The 23,135-nt window shown below is 35.5% G+C and overlaps 1 non-coding gene across 1 annotated transcript; it reads left to right on the top strand.

Annotated features, from left to right (window-relative positions):
- Positions 1–1,401: 1,401 nt before the first annotated feature.
- Positions 1,402–1,504, top strand: LOC126949470 (U6 spliceosomal RNA). Its single transcript, XR_007723759.1, has one exon. It is a non-coding gene; the product is annotated as a U6 spliceosomal RNA (small nuclear RNA).
- Positions 1,505–23,135: the final 21,631 nt, after the last annotated feature.

Raw genomic sequence — 23,135 nt, 5'->3', positions numbered from 1 at the left:
TTCACCTTACCCTCCCAATTTACTGGGATTACAGGCATGAGCCACTGAGCCCAGTTTGATCTATAAAATCTTAATAGATAATTTTACTTATCATTCTAATATTTTACTTCAAAGGAGAAAGTCCTGAATTCAGACTTAGAAGATGACATTATTTAGACTACTTTTAGATAACAGTGGACTGAGAGTCTCAAGAATTCTTTTCCAGTCATGAAGTAAACTACTGACTCAAGATGCAATGGAACAAAAATTAATTTTATAGAAATGAATAAATTAAAGAGAGAAATTTAAATGTAATATTTGAAATATTTTGGTAATATTTATGTTTTATTTTTATGGCTATATGAGAAAAATTTTTCTTCTCTTTAAGATATATCTAACCCACAATAGATTTTTTGTAAACAAAAATGAAAACTTTTAAAGGAACTTTGATTCTCACTGACCCTTGGAAATGCAGACACCTTTACATACTCTCCTTACGATTCACAGAAGCATTCATTATTTGCATAGATTCAATAAGTGTTTGATTTTGTATTACTCTTTTTTATTACAAATGGTAAACCCCATATTAAGGAGGAATAATTCCAACTTCGTATGTAAAGTCAGTACCTACAAAGCCTTCTCAAGAACATTGGCCTGGAACTTGTGTTCATAAGTTCTCAGTCTACCAGGTGGTAAAAAGGTACTCAGCAGACCAGGAACTACAACAAAACTTGGGAATTGCTAGGAAAAGGAATTCATCCAATCTATAAATACTGGAGGTAAAATCTGGTAGAGAGAGTTTTGCGGCTTTGCTTCTTAGTTTCAAGATAGAAATGCAACGTCTTAGTTCATTCAGATTGCTATAATAACAGACCATAAATCAGGTAGCTTATAAATAACAGAAATTTATTTCTCACAGTTCTGTAGGCTGAGAAGTCCAAAATCAAGGTGCTAGAAGATTTGTTGTCTGGTGAGGACATGATTGCTGGCTCATAGATAGTCATCTTCTTGTTGTGTCACTACATGGCAGAAGCGAAAACTCTGGTCTCTTTAGACCCTTATAAGGGCACTAATCCCATTCATGAGGACTAAATCATGACCCAGTCACCTCCCACAGGCCTCACCTAATACCATTATTTGTGGAGTTAGGATTTCAAGGTATAATTTTTTGGGCCGGGAATATTTAGTTCACAGCTAACAGTTAATAAAGGACTTAAAAATTCCAATCCAAGAAGCCTTATAAATATTTTGGGATGAAATAAATCCTTTAGACTTAGTAGTTACTGTATATTATACAACTCTAGATTTATGGAAAAAATCAATGAGACACATATAATTAACACCACAAGTGTTCCTAAATAAGTAATCTGGCAATATCTGTTGGGACTTGACTTTTTTGTGTGTGGTCAAGAATAAGCTTTAGTGACCACTTTGGCAGCACATATACTAAAATTAAAATGATAGATGATTTGCATAGCTCCTGTGAGTGGATAACATGCAAATTTGTAAAGCATTCCATATTTTTTTATTACCGCTAGACTAATCCTATAAGAAATGCTTGAGTCCGACCGGGCGCGGTGACTCACGCCTGTAATCCCAAGACTTTGGGAGGCCAAGGCGGGAGGATCACGAGGTCAGGAGATCAAGACCATCCTGGCTAACATGGTGAAACCCTGTCTCTACTAAAAATACAAAAAATTAGCCGGGCAGGCGCCTGTAGTCCCAGCTACTTGAGAGGCTGAGACAGGAGAATGGCATGAACCCGGGAGGCGGAGTTTGCAGTGAGTAAGCCGAGATCGCGCCACTGCACTCCAGTCTCTGTATCAAAAAAAAAAAAAAAAAGAAAAGAAAAGAAAAGAAAAGAAAAGAAAAGAAAAGAAAAGAAAAGAAATGCTTGAGTCCTATACCTGAAAGCAAAAATGAAAATCTACTATCATGAAAACACACAAAATGCACTTGAAGAAGATGGCAGATAGGAGGCAGGGCTAATGTGCATATCCCCTTTGGCAAAAACATAAAAAGAGACAAAGAAGGTCATTATTTAATGACAAAGGTATCAATTCAGTGAAAGGAAGCAACAATTATAAAGATATATATTCACCCAACACAAGACCATCCAGATATATAAAGTAAATATTCTTAGAGCTAAAAAGAGAGAGAGATCCTACTAAAACAACAGTTGAGAACTTCAACATCTAGACAAAAATATCAATGAAGAAACATTGGATTTAAACTGTACTTTAGACCAAATGGATCTAAAAGACATTTATAGAAAATTTCATCCAGCAGCTGCAGAATACACATTTTTCTCATCAGACATGGAACATTCTCCAAGATAGACCATATGTTAGGTTACAAAGCAAGTCTCAACAAATTTTTAACAACTGAAAGCATGTCAAGTCTTTTCAAATCACAATAGAATAAAACTAGAAATCAACAACAAGAGGAACTTTGGAAACTGTACAGATACATGGATATTGTACAACATGCTTCTGAACAACCTTTGGGTCAATAAAGAAATTATGAACAAATTTAAATTTTTAAAATTTCTTGACATAAATGAAAATGAAAACACAATATACCAAAACTTATGGGTTATAGCAATAGTAGCACAAGGAGGGAAGTTTATAGCAATAAATACATACACTAGAAAGTGGAAAGATTTCAAATAAACAACCTAAAAATTCACCTCAAGGAACTAGACAAGCAAGAACAAACCAAACTGAAAGTAGAAGGAAGAAAACAATAAAGATAGGAGGAGAAGTAAATGAAATAGAGACAAAAAAATACAATACAAATGATTAACAAAATGAAAAGTTGTATTTTGAAAAGATGGACAAAATTGATAAACCACTAGCTAGATTAACCAAGAAAAAAGAGAGAGAATCCAAATAAGTGAAACAAAAAAGGAGACATTATGACTGATACTATGGAAATTTAAAGCATCATTAAAAACTATTAGAAATAACTACAAGCTAAATATTTAAAAACCTGGAAGGAATGGATAAATTTCTGGACATATGCAACTTCCCAATATTGAACCAGAAAGAAATAGAAAATCGGAACAGATTAGTAATGAGTTACAAGATTGAATCTGTACTAGAAAGTCTCCCAACAAAGAAAAGCTCAGGATTAGATGGCTTTACCACCAAATTCTACCAGACTTTTAAAGGACACCAATTCTCATACTATTCCCAAAAATGGAAGAGAAGAGAATTCTTCCTAACTCATTCTACAAGCCAGCATTGCCATGATACCAAAACCAGACATGAACAAACCAGAAAAGAGGAAAGTACAGAGCAATATCCCTAATGTATATAGATGCAAATATCTTCACCAAAAGACTAGCAAATCAAATTAACAGCATATTAAAATAATTATACAAAATGAACAAGTGGAATTTATCTCAGTATGCAAGAATGGTTCAGCATGTGTAAACTGATAAATGTGATACATCACTTCAACAGAATGATGGACAAAATCCATATGATCAGCTCAATAGATGCAGAAAAGGAATGTGACAAAATTCAACATCTTTTCATGATAAAAACCCTAAACAAATTAGGCATGGAAGGAACATATATCTACATAATAAGAGCCATATAAGACAAGTAAATAGCTAACATACTCGATGGTGAAGAGCTGAAAATCTTTCCTCTGAGAACTTGAACAAGGCAAAGATGCCCATTTTACCACTCTTACTCAATATATTCCAATACTGGCAGCCTGAACAATTAGGCGAGATAAAGAAATAAAAATCATCCAAATTGAAAAAAGAAGAAGTTAAATTATCCCTCTTTGCAGACAACATGATCTTATATGTAAAAAGTCTAGAGACTTTTGCCAAAACCCTCTCAGAGCTGATAAACAAGTTCAGTAAAGTTGCAGTCTACAAAATCAACATGCAAAAATCAGTAGAATTTTTATACACCAATAAGTAACTGAAAAAGAAACTAAGAAAGCAATCGCCTTTACAATATCTACCCAAAATACCTAAAAATAAATTTAACCAAGAGATGAAAGACCTCTATAATGAAAACTACAAAACACTGATGAAAAAAAAATGAGGGCACAAACAAATGGAAAGACATCCTATGCTCATGGATTCATAGAATTAATATTGTTAAAAATGACCATACTGTCTAAAGCAATGTTCAGATTCAGTGCAATCCCTTTCAAAATATCAATGACATTCTTCATGATAATAGAAAGAACAATCCTAAAATTTGTGTGGAACCTCAAAGGACTCTGAATAGTGAAAGCAATACTGAGCAAGAGAAAAAAGCTGAACCAGAATAACATGGTCTTGGTATTCAAATAGGCACACAGAACAATGGAACAGAATAAAGAACCCAGAAATAAATCCGCATGTTTACAGTCAACTGATTTTTGACAAATGAACCAAGAACACACACTGGGGAAAGGACATTTTCTTTAACAAATGGTACAGGGAAAACTGGATATCCATATGCAGAAGAATAAAACTAGATCCCTATCTTTCAATATGCACAAAAATCAACTAAAAATAGATTAAACACTTAAACACAAAACACAAAACTATGAAACTACTAGAGAAAAAAACCAGAAGAAACACTTCAGGACATTAGTCTAGGCAAAGATTTTATGCCTAAGACTTTAAAAGTACAGACAACAAAAACAAAAATAGTTAAATAGGACTGTATTAAATTGAAAATCTTCTGCACAACAAAGGAAACAATCAATAAAGTGAAAAGACAATCTATATAATGGGAATAAATATTTGCAAATTATTCATCTGACAAGGGACTAATATCCAGAATATACAAGGAACCCAAACAACTCAATAGCAATAAATAAAAATAAAAAGTCACTTTAAAAAGTGGGCAAAGGAACTGAATAGACATTTCTCAAAAGAAAACATACAAATAACCAACAAACATAAAAAAAATGCTCAACGTCATTTTCAGGGAAAAGCAAATCAATAGTTTTCTTGTTTTCACATATGAGTGAGAATATGTGGTATTTATCTCTCTGTGCCTGACATACTTTGCTTAACATAATGTCTTCCAGGCTCAATATCATCTCACCCCAGTTAGAATAGCTATTAACAAAAAGACAGAAAATAACAAATGCTGGTGAGAATGCATAGAAAATGGAGCTCACACACCGTTGGTGGAAATGTAAATTTATACAGCATTGTGGAAAACAGTATGGTAGTTTCTCAAAAAACTGAAAATGTAACTACCATATGATCCAGCAATCCCACTTGTGGATATTTATTCAAAGGAAAATACATCAGTATCTCAGAGGGATATCTGCAATGCCATGTTTATTGTAGTACTTAATATACATAATAGCTAGGATATGCAATCAACCTAAATATTCATTGATGGATGAATGGATAAACAAAGTGTGGCATATATACACAATGGAATACTGTTCAGCCATAAAAAGAATAAAATCCTGTCAAGTGTGGCAACATGGGTAAGCCTGATGAACATTATGACAAGCAAAGTATGTCAGGCACAGAGAGATAAATATCACATGTTCTCACTCATATGTGAAAACAAGAAAACTGTTTTGAGTCCATGGAAGTATAGAGTACAACTGAGTATTAGAGGCTGGGAAGGGTAAGGAGGAGGACAGAATGGGGAGAGACTGTTTAAAAAATACCAAATTACAGCTAGATAAAAAAATGAGTCTGGTGCTCTGGAGCACTGTACAGTACATATGGTTAATAATAATTTATTACATATTTTCAAAAAGCTAGATGGAGAGGATTTTGAATGTTCACAACACCAAGAAATAGTAAATGTTTGAGGGGTTGAATATGCTAATTACCCTCTTTGATAATTACATGATGTATAAAAGTATCAAAATACCACTCTGAATCCTACAAATAGGTATACTTACTATATGTCAACTAAAAATAAAAGGGAAAAAAATAATAATCTTTAAGATTATTGATGGTCATAGGGGATTAGAGAGGGAAATACTGCTGGAAAGAAAATGTCCAAGACTTGAAAATAGACCAAAGAGTGTGCCAGGGATTTTTTTAATGGAGTACTAGGCATTGCCTAGTAGACCCCCTAAAAATTATTTGACTCTACAGGGGCATGAAACTCTCATCTTTCTATTGACTGGGTAATTATGTAACTCCACAGAGGTAGTGATTAACTTGTAGAAAACCAATAGCCTTTAAAATAATTCTTAGCAATAAAATGATCTTGGTTCATAATAATGAAAATGAATTTTGTTCAGTAGAGAATATAAACCTCTACACAATTAGTTCTCTGTATCTACAGGTTCCATATCAGTGGATTCAACCAACTACAAATAGAAAATATTTTTAAAATAAAAAATAATACAACCATAAAATAATACATATTTCATTTAAAAATATAGTATAACAACTATTTATAGAGCATCTGCATTGTATTGGGTATTATAAGTAATGTAAATATGATTTAAAGTATATGGAAGGATGCATGCAGGTTATACACAAATACACCATTTTGTACAATGGACTTGAGCATCCATGGATTCTGGAATCCACAAGGAGTGCTGAAATCAATCCCCTGCAGAATGACTAATCCAAAATTTCATATGAACCAGTTAAAAATTCTCACCAGTGGCCGGCTGAGGTGGCTCACGCCTGTAATCACAGCACTTTGGAAGGCCGAGGCGGGTGGATCACGAGGTCAGGAGATCAAGACCAACATGGTGAAACCCTGTCTCCACTGAAAAACTAAGAATTAGCTGAGCATGGTGGCACTCACCTGTAGTCCCAGCTACTCAGGAGGCTGAGGCAGAAGGATCGCTTGAACCCAGGAGGCAGAGGTTGCAGTGAGACGAAATTGTGCCATTGCACTCCAACCTGGAGACAGAGCAAGACTCCATCTCAAAAAAAAAAAAAAAAAATCTTACCAGTTACCTCATTTATATGTTAAATAAAATACTTGACATATTATTTTAAAACATGTTAAAATATATAAGCAAACCAAGGATTGGAAGAAAATACTTGTAATAAGTAGCTGACAAAGGACTCATATCTAGAATATACAGAACACTTCCAAAAATCAATAGGAAAAATATCAACCAAATGGAAAATGAAAAAGAAATTAACTTGAAAGGCATTTTACAAAAGATATAGGAACGGCAAATAAGCACATTAAAAATGGTAATTCTCATTAGTCATCCAGGAATTGCTAAACAAAACATTTTTTAAAAGAGTGACAACAAGGCATGGCATGGTGGCTCATGCCTGTAATCCCAGGACTTTAGGAGGCCGAGGTGGGAGGATCACAAGGTCGGGAGATCGAGACCATCCTGGCTAACATGGTGAAGCCCCTGTCTCTACTAAAAATATAAAAAATTAGCCAGGTGTGATGGCAGGCCCCTGTAGTCCCAGCTACTCAGGAGGCTGAGGCAGGAGAATGGTGTAAACCCGGAAGGTGGAGCTTGCAGTGAGCTGAGATCACACCACTGCACTCCAGCCTGGGTGACAGAGCAAGACTCTGTCTCAAAAAATAAAAATAAATAAATAAATAAAAGAGTGACAACAACAAATATTCACAAGGATGTAGAATAAATAAAACTCTCAAAATTTGTGAGTGGGAGTAAAAAATGGTACAACCACTTTGGAAAATTGTCCATTTTTTATAAATTTAAACATATAGTTTGTCCATGCCTTAGCAATTCCTAGGCATTTATCCAAGAAAATTAAAAGCATATGCTCATGAAATGAATTGTACATAAATTTACATAGCAGATTTATTCATAGTAGCCAAAACTGCAAAGAACACAAATGCCTATCTAGAGGATAGTAGAAAAACAAATTATGTTTGTATCATATTCACACTGCTCAGCAATTTAACAGCAACAACAAAAAACCCTACTGAGACTCTCAACAACATGAATGAATCCCTCAGACATTATTTTAAGTAAAAAAAAAAAAAAAGAGTCATTTTATTTTTCCATTCACCTATTGATGTTGGCTATTGTAGACAATCCTGTAATAAACACAGAAGTATAGATATTTCTTTAAGATCCTGCTTCCAATTGCTTTAGATGACGTGGGATTGCTCAATTATATGATAACACTATTTTTAATTGTTTTGGGAACCTCCACACTGCTTCTTTAGTGATTGCAAGATTTCACATTACCACCAACAGTGCACAAGGATTCCAACTTCTCCACTTTCTTGCCAACACCGATTTTCAATTTTTCTTGTCATGTTCATTTTAACAGGTACAAGTGATATCTAAATGTGGTTTTGATTTATGTTTCCCTGATGATTAATGGTGTTGAACATGTTTTCATATACTTCTTGGCCACTTGTGTGTCAAAGATCTTGACCTACTTTAGTGTGTGTGTGTGTCTGTGTGTGTGTGTTTGGCAGGGGGGAGGTTCTTTTACTGTTGAGTTGTAGGAATTCCTTATATATGTTGGATTTTAACCCCATATCAGATATAACAGATTCTTCATTCTGTTCATGGTTTTGCAAATATTTTCTACCATTCCATAGGTTGACTTTTCAATCTGATTATTTTTTTCCTTTTCTGTGCAAAAGCTTTGATGTAGCTTGACATACTCTCACTTGCCCACTTTTGTTTTGTTGCCTAAGCTTTTTGTGTCAGATCTAAGAAATAATTCCCAAGGCTAATGTTACTAAGTTTTCCCCTATGTTTTCTTCTAGAAATTTCATAGTTTTAGATTTCACATTTAAGTCTTTAATCCATTTTGAGTTGATTTTTGTGAATGGTGCAAGATAAGGGTCCAATTTCATTCTTTTACATGTGCATATCCAGTTTTATTAGTATCATTTTGCAATACTATCTTTTCTCTATGGCACCCTTGCAGAAGATTCTTTGACCACATATACATGGGTTTATTTATGGGTTTATTTCTGGGCTCTTTTATTTTGTTGCTTTGGTCTATAGGTCTGAATTTATTCCAGTACCATATCATATTGATTACTGTAGCTTTATAATATGTTTTAAAATTAGAGTATGTGAGGTCATCAGCTTCAGCTTTTTTATCAAGACTGTTTTATTTATTTAAGTTCCTTTGTGGTTCCACATAAATTTTAGGATTTTTTTACATTAATATTAGTGAGATTTTGGTAGAGATTTTGTTAATCTATAGACCATTTTGGGTAGTATGGGTACTTGGGCAATATTAGTTCTTCCAATCCACGAACATGGATGTCTTTTCATTTATTTGTGTTCTGTAATCTCGTTCAGCACTGTTTTGTAGATTTCAGTGTCCAAATTTTTCATTTCCTTCAAAAAATTTATTTTTAAGTATTTTATTATTTTTGATGCTATTGGAAATGTGACTGCTTTATTGATTTCCTTTTTAGATTGTTTTTTCTTAAAGTATAGAGGCACAAACTGATTTTTTGTTTATTTTGGATCCCAAAACTTTGCTGAATTTACTTATTAGTACTAACAGGCTTTTTGTGGAATCTTTGGGATTTTCTATGTATATGATGATGTCATCTATGTATATGATGATGTCATCTATAAACAGAGATATTACGTCTTCCATTCTTTTTATGTTTTTATGTTTTCTTGCCTAGTTGCTCTGGCTAGTACTTCTAGAACTACGTTGAATAAAAGTGGTAAAAGGGCATTTTTTTCTTCTTCATGATCTTAGAAAAAAAGCTTTCCATCTTTTTACTATTCAGTATGATGTTAGCTATGGACATTTCACACATGACTCATCTTATGTTGAGGTAATTTTCTTCTATTCCTATTTTTTTGAGTATTTTCATCATGAAAGGATGTCAAATTTTGTCAAATGCTCTTTCTGCATCTATTGAGATCATCAAGTGATTTTCATCCTCATTTTGTTAACATGGTACATCACACTAATTAATTTTCATATGTTGAAACATCTTTGCATCCCAGGGATAAATCCCACGTGGTTGTAAAGTACAATTATTTTAATGTGCTGTTAAATTTTGTTTTCTAATGTTTTGGTGAGGATATTTCCATCTATATTCATCAGTAATATTGTCCTGAAGTTTTATTTTCTTGTAGTATCTTTTATGACTTGGTTATCAGGCCAAAGCTAGACTCATAAAATAGGTTTGAAAGTGTTCTCTTCACTTCAAGTTTTTTTTTTTTTTTTTTTAATGTTTGATATTCCTTGGGGAAGCCAGCTGATCTTGGGCTTTGCTTTGTTGGGAGATTTTTGATTACCAGTACAATCTCCTTACTAGTTATACTTCTAGTGAGATTTTTCTGTTTCTTCATGATTCAGTCTTGATAGATTGTATGTTTCTAGGAATGATCTATTTCTTCCAAATTATTCAAATTGTTGGCATAAAATTTTTCATAAAAGTATCTTTTCATCTTTCTAAACTCTGTGATATTTATTTTAACGTCTCCTGTTTCATCTATGATTTTGTTTGAGTCTTGGCCATGGGAGCTCCACCCTCATAAACTGATTAGTGCTTTTTATAAGAACTTGAGGGGGCAAGTTTACCTCTTTCACTCTTCTCTCATGTGAGAATGCAGTCCTCCTTTTGCCCTTCTATCCCTTCCCCTATGTGAGGACACCTAGACATCCTGATCTATGATGAGCAGGCCTTTGCCAGACACTGAACCTGTTGACACTTTGATTATGAATTTCCACCTCCAGGACTGTGAGAAAATAATTTCTATTGTTTATAAATTACCCAGTCTTAGGTATTTGGTTATAGCACCACGAATGAACTAAAACAGAAAGTGGTGCTAACAAACAGGGATATTGTTACAACAAATACCTAAAAATGTGAAAGCAACTTTGCACTAGGTAATGGATAAAGGCTGGGAGAATTTGGAGGTTGCTAAAAACAACCTAGACTGTCATGAGCACAGCATTAATGGAAATTCTGATGAAGGATAAAAAGAGAAGAACTGTAGGGAGAGTTATACTCTTCTTAGAGATGTAAATAGTTGTAATCAGAATGCTGGTAGAAATAAGAATGATAAAGGCCATTTCAATGAGGTCTTAGGCAGAAAAATGGAATGTCTTACTGGAAACTGGAGGGAGGAAGACCATCCTTCTTAAAAGTGGCAAATAACTTGACTGAATTATGTCCATGTCAAGTACTTTATGGAAGGCAGAATTTAAGAACAATGAATTCTAGTTTTGGTAAGGTATTGCTAAGCAGGAAATAATTGCAGATGTTGCATGGCTTCTCATAACTTTTATAATTTATACACAAAAGGGAAGCAGAACTTAAATATTTAGAAAATTCTCAGCCTAGCTAGATAGTAAAGAATAAGATGGTATGTTAGACAATACGAAAGGTGTGGCATAAGAGTAGTATGCATAGGCTGGGCACGTGGTGGCTCATGACTGTAATCCCAGCACTTTAAGAGGCTGAGGTGGGTGGACCACTTTAGGTCAGGAGTTTTAGAAAAGCCTGGCCAATATGGTGAAACTCCATCTCTATTAAAAAATACATCAATTAGCCAGGTGTGGTGGCACATGCCTGTAATCCCAGCTACTCAGGAGGCGGAAGTATGAGAATCTCTTGAATCCGGGAGGCAGAGTTTACAGTGAGCTGAGATGGCACCACTGCACTCCAGCCTGGAGGGCTGGAAGACCATCATCCTTCTTAAAAGTGACAAATAACTTGGCTGAATTATGTCCATGTCTAGTACTTTATGGAAGGCAGAATTTAAGAACGATGAATTCTAGTTTTGGTGACAGAGCGAGATGATGTCTCAAAACAATTTTTTTTTAAAATAGTATGGATGGAAGGAAGCCAGATCCTATCCAACAATACAATGAAACAATGACCCCAAAGGCATTTGAGAGATTTTTGAGGCTGCCACAAGCCCAGTGTGCTAGGGCCTTGAAGGCCTAACAGTTTCAAAGGAGAGGTCCAGGGTACCTGTGGGAACTTAAGTCTCACTGCCCAGGGCCACTCCAGTCTCTGCTCCCTGCATTCTGGTGCATCACTTCTTGACTGTCCTAATCATGCCACCAATGGACCCAGGTATGGCTTAGGTCACTACTCCCAAAGGTACAGGCCATAAACCATGATGGTGTCTGCACAGTGCTAGCTCTGTAAGTGCACAGAGTGAAAAAACTGTGGAGGCATGGCAAACTCTACCTAGACTTTTCCTCTCTTGCTGTCTTCCTTTATGTTTCATTGATCTTTATGTAGTGACATACTTTGATTAATTTCTCACTTATTTTTGTGTATCCTCTGCTGGTATTTTCTTTATGGTAACCATGAGGCTTCCATAAAACATCTTATTGTTATAACATATTCTAAATAAACATCCACTCATATTTTGTTTTTACATATTCAAGAGTGAGGGTAAAATAGAGGCATTTTAAAACAATCAAAACATGAGAGAATTTATCAATCATACTCTCAATGAGTGAATCACTAAATTTTTAACAAGAAATAATTGAATGAACAAACTAAATTGGTTGAAAGATACCCCTGTGTACAAATAAACTGCCAAATTTTGGATCAGTCTGAACAAACACCGATGCTAAGAAAATAAAAACATTGTGGGGGGCCGGGCGCGGTGGCTCACGCCTGTAATCCCAGTACTTTGGGAGGCCAAGGCGGGCGGATCACAAGGTCAGGAGATCGAGACCGTCCTGGCTAACGCAGTGAAACCCTGTCTCTACTAAAAATACAAAAAAATTAGCCGGGCGTAGTGGTGGGTGCCTGTAGTCCCAGCTACTCGGAGGCTGAGGCAGGAGAATGGCGTGAACCCGGGAGGCGGAGCTTGCAGTGAGCCGAGATCGCGCCACTGCACTCCAGCCTGGGCGGCGGGTCGAGACTCCGTCTCAAAAAAAAAAAAAAAAAAAAAAAAAAAAAAAAAAAAAAAAAAAATTGTGGGATATAAAAACTAGAAAAAGTAAAATACCAAAAATAGTACCATGTAAAATGAGAGGGAGTAATAGGAATTAAAGACTTTTTTTTTTTTTTTTTTTTTTTTTTGAGATGCAGTTTCACTCTTGTTGCCCAGGCTAGAGTGCAATGATGCAATCTCGGCTCACTGAAACCTCCACCTCCCCAGTTCAAGCAATTCTCCTGCCTCAGCCTCCCAAGTAGCTGGGATTACAGGTGCCCGCCACCACATCCAAATAATTTTTGTATTTTTAGTAGAGATAGGGTTTCACTATGTTTGCTGGGCTGGTCTCGAACTCCTGACCTCAGGTGATCCACCCGCCTTGGCCTCCCAAAGTGCTGGGATTACAGGTGTTAGCTGCCATGCCTGGCTGAATTAAAGCTTTTTAATCTGTGTGTATTGCTCTGGAAAGGACATAAATATTAAATTTAATATTAAATATTAATATTAAATTAGCCTGCCAATCTAGGTATGCATGTCTTTATAATCATTGAAATCTATTCCTCAGGTCATAATCCCAAAAGACACTATATCTGTTCATTTCCCTTTCCCTACCCTCAGTTCAGGAGTTTAAAAAAGCAGTAAGATAACAACTACTCTTGTATATCTTTTGTAACAGACAAATCTATACCAGCAAACCTGCTTCATGATTATCTTCCTCTTCAGAGAGCTATGAGCACTTCGCTTATCATTCTACCAGAAGTTAAATGTTTCCTCTTCATCCATTTTCACCTTTTCTTTTTAAACTTGATTCAAGATTCTATCTCATTATTTCAAATCAAGGTAGTATAATATAATCACTTATGTGTATCTGAATTACCTGGAGAAAACTTTTCAAAATATAAAGTTGGATTCCACATTCACATTCTCAGATGCACCCATGCAAGAGAACTGAGATGAATACTTACAGGAATGTTTTTGAAAGTTTGTCTCCATGCAAGTTATTTTGATGCACAGCCCATAATTATCAAGCCAAATCTACTTACATATTATAGGATACCATGAGGCAAGATACAATTTATAACAAGTCTCTATAATACACTGAGTCTACCCTAAATCATAGTTTCCTACAGTAAAATTCCAATAGATATTATGTTTAATCTGTAACTTGGTACCTTGCAAAAATCCTTTTTTTTCTCATTTCATAGCAATATATGCTCATTATGGGATGAGCAAAATTTCTGGAAAAACATAATTGGTTTTAAATTCTAATATTTTCATTTTTATTCTAATTTTTCCATTTTTATTCTAATATGTATGTGTGTATGCACATATACTTTTTGCTAAAATTACATGTTTTTTCTTTTTATATATCAATTTGTTCTTATCTTTCTTTATGTAATGTTATTTTGTGGCCATTCTCCAATGTCTTTATAAAAATCTTCTAACACCTACATTTTTGTTTTTTATTTCATCATATAGGTGTACTGTGACTTATTTACAGTCTACATTGTTGAACATATAAGAGTTTTCCATTCTTTACTAAGATAGTGACATGAAGTTCATATCATTATCTGATGCTAAGAAAATAAAAAATTGTGGTATATAAAAACTAGATAAAAATAAAATACTGAAACTAGTACCATGTAAAATGAGAGGATGTAATAGAGAGGGATAATTTCCTTAAGAGAGTCTCAGGAATGGGTTTACTGGGGATAAACATTTTTTTTTCCAGGCAGAGTTTTGATCTTGTCACCCAGGCTGGAGTGCAATGGTGTGATCTCTGCTCACTGCAGCCTCTGCCTCCCCTGTTCAAGCAATTCTCCTGCCTCAGCCTCCTGAGTAGTTGGGATTATAGGCACCCACCACCACACCTGGCTACTTTTTGCATTTTTAGTAGAGATGGGGTTTCGCCATGTTGGCCAGGCTGGTCCCAAACTCCTGACCTCAGGTGATCCACCCACCTCGGCCTCCCAAAGTGCTGGGATTACAGGCATGAGCAACCGTACTCGGGTGGGGATAAACATTTTTAAAGCTCTTCATTTCACATAGATTATATTAAGGGTCTGTTATTTATGTGAAGTTTATTTCTTTATGGAGAATCACACCACCTCAGAAAATCTACACTCTTTTACAGACATTATGAAATATGTGGTCTCATGATAGAACATTACAATCTTCATAGAGTGGATGGGGTTGCAGAGAAATAAGAGATCTGAACTCTTTTCCCTTTATGACAATTTACTTGCTCTGTGGCCTAAAGCAATTCACTGAACAATTTTGTTAGAAAACTGCCTCGAGGTTCTACCGAGTAAGGAAGAACAGGAAGGTTATGTTCACGTTCTCTTGAAGATTAGACTGTGTGCTATAACATTCAAGCAGACAAAACAAGATATAAAATGAAGAGCCTAGTCCAACATACAAAAGCAAACAAGTGACTATATTACTCCAGGGGCAATATTGCAAAGGATTACATTTAACATATTTGTAGAAGTTTCCAGAAATTGAAACACCTTATTGGCCTTTCATAAGCAACCATTTTTTTTTCTGTTTAAACTCCTAAAATGTTTCACTTTAATACAGCAAATTCACTTTATAAAGTTAACATTGTTCCATAATTATTTGTCTAATTTTTATATGTTTAGGTTATTCCCTTTTTCCTGTTTCTTTCGCAAATGCTCATGTAAATTTAATACAAGAAATGGTTGAGTTATTTTTAAAGCATGGACAATAACATGTCTTCCGAACTGATGCTGATTTGGTGAAAGCAGGAGGAGCCTATTTGAAATTAAACATCTGTTGCCATTTTAAATTATGTAGAAACTTTTGTTAATTTATAAAAGCATTTTTTCTACAAACACTTATGAGCACTTTGTATGGGTCCAGCCCTGTTAGACAATAAAGATTCAGAAAATAGTAAGAGATGATCTCTCTTCAAAGGGTTCACAGCATGGTAAGAGAGACAAACATGTATACAAATAATTACAGTACCATGGATAAGCACTGCTACACTTGAGAAAACATTTAAGCTAGAATAGAAAAATAATAAATTGAGCCTTGTGGTCAGGTCTGGAAAAACTTTTCAGAGGAGGTAACTTTTGAATAAAAAAAAGAAAAAAAAAAGAAAAAGAAAAAAGAAAAAGACTTCAAAGCAGTGAAAAAGAAACACATTAAAATCAGAGGCTATAGCATGTTGCATTAAAAGAACATAGAATTGGCCAGGCGCGGTGGCTCACGCCTGTAATCCCAGCACTTTGGGAGGCCGAGGCGGGTAGTCACAAGATCAGGAGATGGAGACCATCCTGGCTAACATGGTGAAACCCCGTCTCCACTAAACAATACAAAAAAATTAGCCGGGCGAGGTGGCGGGCGCCTGTAGTCCCAGTTACTCCGGAGGCTGAGGCAGGAGAATGGCGGGAACCCAGGAGTGGGAGCTTGCAGTGAGCCAAGATCGCGCCACTGCACTCCAGCCTAGGTGATAGAGTGAGACTCCATCTCAAAAAAAAAAAAAGAAAAAAAAAGGAACACAGAATTATAGAACATGTATGACGCTATGATATCACATATCACAGAACTCTCTACTAAAATACATACTGTCACTATCATCAGGTATCACTTCTCTTTTTGCTGTAATCCTTAAGAAGTTATTAGAAACTGTTTTATTTGGTGCTTCTATACAGATATTTTGTATAATGCTCTCCAAACTAAAACTGATTTGTGAATGAAATTTAAAGAGAACATAAAACAACCATTCAGTGATTGTGATAGAACCAGACAGACTGTGAGCCTTCAGGATTTAAGATGTCTGCCACAGGATAAATAACTGAGAAGGCCCTGAAATTCTTTCCAAATATCAGGTAATTTTTTTTTTTTTTTTTCTTTTGAGACAGAGTCTCACTCTGTCGCCCAGGCTGGAGTGCAGTGGCAAGATCTTGGCTCACTGCAAGCTCCGCCTCCCGGGTTCACGCCATTCTCCTGCCTCAGCCTCCCGAGTGGCTGGGACTACAGACGCCCGCCACCGCGCCCGGCTAATTTTTGTATTTTTAGTAGAGACGGAGTTTCACCGTGTTAGCGGGGATGGTCTCGATCTCCTGACCTCGTGATCCGCCCGCCTCGGCCTCCCAAAGTGCTGGGATTACAGGCGTGAGCCACCGCTCCCGGCCATATCAGTGACTTTCTGATGATGACTTTGATCTCTTTGGAGTGAGGCATGATACAAGTACAAAGTATTTATTACTAACTTTTTCACAGGAAAAATTATCTCATAGAAAAATTTAAGAGCTAAACATTAAAAATTTCAACCTAGCCAAACAACATTCTTTATTTTATGACTAGCAGCCTGGCAAATTAAAAAAGAAAAAATAAAATGTTATGAGCAATTAACATCTCTCATGCCGTGTTTCTGTACAAATGTCTATGAAATATTAAGGTGGATCACGGCTGGCAGCTCTCCAGGGCTCTGCGGAGCACACGGCACAGGCAGATCCTCTGTCTGCATCAGCAGAGGCTGCAATTCAGAGATAATCAAGTTCTTCTCCCCCTCTCTATCTGCAACTATCCATTTGCTTTTCGCTTTTTTTCTCCTCCCCATTGAAAATCTAATTTAATGATTTAAAATACACCTTAAAAAAAAAAAAAAACCTACACATAAAAAGAGAGAAATTAAACTGCACTGAAAGATTTATTATGACAGAATGTAATGTGGGATATGTTTGCTGTTTTTCCTGGTATTTCCCGAGATGAAGCATTCAGCTTAAGAAAAAGAGAATTTTATTATCTGTTCAGCAAAACCTAGAAAGAAGACTAGCCTGCCAGATATAGAGCTACAGAAAGCACAGTGGAAGGTTAGAAGGAAGAAGCACATTCCAGTAGTAATTCACACATACTCTCCCAGAGCAAATTTCCTCACAAATGGCAACAGGATTCTGTTCAAACATTTGCTAAATTAGAGATGCTCTATTTTCTTCTGGATGATTAAGTACTTGAAAGCTAATACTTTATCCTTAAATATTTGCATTATGATGATTTCTAAGACATGCATGAGGCATATCTCATACTGTATTTAAAGAGTATTCAAAAAGAGACTCTAGAACAGCTGTGTACTCCAAGAAATATTTCCTGTTCATAAGTTTCTTTATGCTTCCAGAGTACCTTGCACTTACCACTACTGTTATGCAAATCACACTGTCTGGTATTTACTTATTTACTCATTTACTCATCTCACCACATAGACAGAGGGCAGAATTTGAGATTTACTTGTTCTCGTATCTCCATACACTACCCTGGCAATATCAAGCATTAATAGAATTTTTTAAGTGATTAAACAATAGCTTATAACCTTGAGGAGTTGATATTATGGTATTAAATATAATACTGGCATAGGTATTTCTATTTTGAAATTAAATCCTATTAAAATGTAATTTAACACATTGACATTTCAAGGGTTACAACTAAGTATCTTCTCAAATGATGCTGAAATTATCATTCTTTGAAAGTGAAAACAATTCATATTCCAGATTTTTAATTCAAATAGTTTTATTGTGACATCTTATAAGAGAAGGAAAAAATATTTCTACTGGTAGTTTGAATCCTATGAGTTTGGAAAATACGTTTTTTAAAGTCGGGTTATCCTGAATTCCTAAAGTTTCTTTGAATTTATAAAACATATTATTATAACCAGATACATATTTGGTTACACATAAACCTACAGTATTTTTCTAATATTTTAGAAATTTTTTCTTAAAAATTAGGTCAATGTTCAGTGGTAATTATTCAAAGTATTCAAATATCTCTCTTTCTGAGTAAATCCTGCTAAAGTATTTAGGCCATGAGTGCTTTAATGAGAAGGAACCCTCTGTGCTTTGAGTAGCCATTCTCATGATTACCTACCACCCTTAAACACCTAAGAAATCAAGATAAAATCAGTAAGAATTGATATACGTGCCTATAACTACCATGTGCCAGGAACTTGCAGTGTCGTTTACATGAATGTGTTATTCAGAAGAGCTGCCTCTTGGTTTCTGATTTCTGGCATCCAAAGTAGAATTTGATTGCACACAATACTCAGTATGTCAAAGCTGTCATTTGATTTCTCAGCTCTAGCAGCTTTGTAGGTAGGTGGATAATGTTTTTTCTGCACCCTTGAGAAGAGTTGTCGTTTTAAAGTAATACAAAAACAATTCAAGAAGCAGTGGAAACCATTTTAAAAGTAATGGACTGCGATGCCATCAGAACGGATGGATTCTAATCTTGGTCTGTTGGTACCTAACTGTGTGGTGTTTAGCTAATCTCTCGCCTCTCTGTGTCACAGCTCACTTCCTCATAAACAGAGAGGGTTCTAGGATTTACTTATTCATTCCAGGTAGTTACTGCACACCAACGATATGCAAGACATTATGCTAAACTACACAGATGATGCAAGTAGTCTTCAAATTGCTAATAGAAATAACTAGTTCTTTTAGAAGTTGATGTAGTTACCTCCAGAGACCCAGAAATTACTAAATCTTGTCCTGCCAATCACCCATTCTTTCTAAGCCGTTCCCAAGGGAATTACACATACATGTATTGACTTGTGTATATTGAACCACTCCTGCATCCCTGGAATGAAACCCACTTGATCATGGTGAATTATATTTTTTATGTGCTGTTGTATTTGGTTAGCTAGTAATTTGTCGAGAATTTTTGCATCTATGTTAATCAAGGATATTGGTCTGTCAGGGTTTTCTTTTTTGTTATGTCCTTTCCTGGCTTTGGTATCAGAGTGATATTGGCTTCACAGAATGAGTTAGGGAGGATTCTCTCTTTCTCAATATTTCGTAACAGTTTCAATAGGCCTGGCGCCTACTAAAACTATTGAATGTCTGGTAGAACTCAGCTGTTAATCTGTCTGGCCATGGGCTTTTTATTGTTGTTGGCAACAAATAATCCCCCCAAAAAGTGGGCAAATGACATGAATAGATATTGTTCAAAAGAATACATACAAATGGCCAAGAAACATTTAAAAATGCTCAACATCGGTAGTCATCAGGGAAAGACAAATTAAAACTAAAATGATAGATCATCTTACCCCAGCCAGAATGGCCATTATTAAAAAGTCAAAGAACAATAGGTGTTGGTGTGGATATAGTGAAAAGGAAAAGCTTATACACTGTTGGGGAGAATATAAATTAGCACAACCCTTATAGCAAACAGTATGAAGATTTCTCAGGGAAGTAAAAGTAGATCTTCCATTTGATCAACAAATCCTACTACTGGCTATATACCCAAAGGAAAAGTCATTACTATCAAAAAGACACCTGCAAGCATATGTTTATCACAGCACAATTCACAATTGTAAGGATACGGAACTAATCTAAGTGCGAATCAACCGATGAGTGAATAAAGAAAACATGATATACATACAGCATGGAATACTACTCATCCATAAAAAAGAATGAAATAATGTATTTTGCAGCAACTTGGTTGGAGCTGGAGGTCATCGTTATAAGTGAAATAACTCAGTATTGGAAAACCAAATACCATATGTTCTCACTTATAAGTGAGGGCTAAGTTATGGGTACACAAAGGCATACAGACTGGTATGATGGACATTGGAGCCTCAGAAAAGGGGGGACAGATTAACAAAAACAACATATAAGGTATAATGTACACTACTCAGGTGACGGGTGCATTAAAATCTCAGACTTCATCACTATAACATTCATCCATGCAACCAGAAACCACTTGTACTCCTAAAGCTACTGAAATTTTCTTTTAAAAATGAAAGAAACTGAGTCAACAGCTAATAAGCAGAAAATCTCAGACTGGAACCAAAGATTTGAATCTAAGGCATGTGTTCTTAATACTACCTCCTAAAACAGTATAAGGAACCAGATATCAGTTTTGAAATTGATGCTGTTAATCCCAAACAAATACCATTACCTTTAAAATAGCTTCCAGCCATAGAATAGATATGTTGTACTTACAAAGACCAATGTTGTTTCCCTCCTCTAGTTTGCTTTGGAACTCTCAGACTGTTAAAACAACAAGACGACTATTCTTTGCCATCAGCCTGCACCACACACTGCCTAGAATGGTGACAAATAGACTCCTCCGCTCTAATCTTTGTTTAGAAATCTGTTCCTTTTTCTATATTGTATCTAGAGAGGACCAAAGACTCCCTGTGTTTTGTGCATCTTTGTGAGTGTGTGTTCTCTGTGAAAAGGCATACTCATATGAAAAAGAAAATAAACTTCTCCAAATACTCTTTCAATTAGCATGACGGTTCTAACTCCATTGATTGTAATCTACATGCTATGAGGAAGAATGGCATTAAACATGTCAGTTTGGTTTATAGAATGGAGCCTGGCTCAACTACCTGTCCCCTATAATCACAAAGGTGGTGACATTTAAACAGAGAGTAAAAGATTAAATATAGCAAGAACTGACTTAAATCCATTATTCCACCTTGCTGTTAGAAAAGAATTCAGCACACTGTCTGAGTTGTAACACAATGACCCACCCACTTCTCAAATATGACTCAATACATATACTCTTCTCTCATGAGGATGGATATAAGAAGAGGTAAACAGAAATGGAAGCTTCTAAGTACATAGAGAAGACTGGAAGTATTTCTTTCCCACATGTACAAATGAAGTATTCTTTCTCTTTCAAAGAGAGTTCCTTTTATCTTCAAAACAGTAGCATCATAATGAGTAAAAAGATATTAGTTTTCCTGATTTCCATATGACACAATTGTGGAAGATGTTTCCAAATACCTAAGCTCAAGACATACATGCCCGGTTATATTGGCTAGAATACACTTTACCCATAATTTCTAAGACTGGTCTAATATTAATTCATATATGTTATTTATTTAAAGCAATGGAGATTTATAAAGAATCTGTTTCAATGTAGATTCTTCTCCCATTGATACATTCAGCATAGCTAACGGACACTAATAAAATTGATAAATCTTAATATGCTTGCCCCTTTATTTTATATTTGAGACTCTTCGTCCAGAATTTCACTGTGGATTTGGAGTTTGTGTGATTCAACTCCAGCCAGAAACTATATTTGTGATTCTATACGATGATTACCCATCAGACAATAGAGCAGATTACCATTGAAGAAAGATGGAACAAGAATGTCCACTCTGACTTAATTTTATATTACTCCTCTGAAATGTACCACTGTGACCCAAAATAGAAACCTCAAAGTGAACTGGTTTCCAAAGTGAATCTTCTAGATTTCCTCCAGATCAATTATTCTCAGTCAGCATCTATAGAACCACGGGTGATTCATCAAACTATATGCTATCACCCAAGCTATCATATCACCACTTTAGAATTCTTTTATACAAAAACTCTTCAATTTAGCAGCTATAAATTTTCTAAAGATATTAATGACTGTAAATGTGGTTAGATTGTCAGTGGATGTACAATATTGTGCTCAATTAAGGATAACCCAATACTGGAAAAAGTATTTTTTTCAACACTTAGTTGACTCAGAATTGGACTCATGTTCCAGGTAGGAACAAGCATGCAGGCATCATATTTTCCTTTATAAGTTAGAGAGTACATAAAATATTTCAGGGATATTTTTCCACTTTCTCCTAAAGGAGAATAAAGACTATCTTTGTGTCCACCACAGCCTCTAGTGTTCCTGGTGACTGGAATATTTATCCAAAGTACCAAGCTAAAACATAAACGATATCCTTGACGCCTCTATCTCCTTCATGACTCACATCCAACTGATTAACTACCTTTCTGCCACATGCACGTGCTTATAGACACACACACTCTCTCTTTCTCTCTCTCTCTCTCTTTCTCTCTCTCTCTTTCTCTCTTCCATCCTCTGCCACTGCAACTCATTCCCACATCATCTTGTTTTATCATCCCAAATAATTTATTAACAACTTCACTTATTGTACCAAATAATATGCTAGTTACTAGCTACACTAAAAAATAAAATAAAAAGCACAAATCAAGTATTTCTTATCGATCACAGCTAGATGTGAAAAGAGATGCATAATCAAACAATTAGATTCAGAATGTTAAATATACTAAAAGCATATTTAACATATGCTTAACAGAGTCAGATGTGTATATGTGGCTTTGATGGCCCGGACTAAGAAGTGGATGAGGAACAAGGAAGGGTATGTCAAGGTAAGGGAATAGCATGTGCAAGGCAATGAGATGCTGAAGATCAAGGCATATTGAGAGATATCTGAGTAGTTCAATGTTTTTGAAAACCCCAGGCTGTGGGCAGCATACTGGTTGCACACTCACAGCATCACTGTTCTGCCTGGGGATCCTCCACCATTGACCCACTGCATCAACAGACCACCTGTAGCCATACCCCACAACGCACTATGATTCCAG

Source organism: Macaca thibetana, chromosome 2 (assembly GCF_024542745.1).
Source record: "Macaca thibetana thibetana isolate TM-01 chromosome 2, ASM2454274v1, whole genome shotgun sequence".
Lineage (NCBI taxonomy): Eukaryota > Metazoa > Chordata > Mammalia > Primates > Cercopithecidae > Macaca > Macaca thibetana.
Note: the sequence above shows the minus strand (reverse complement) of the source record. Positions and strands in the feature narration are given on the sequence as shown.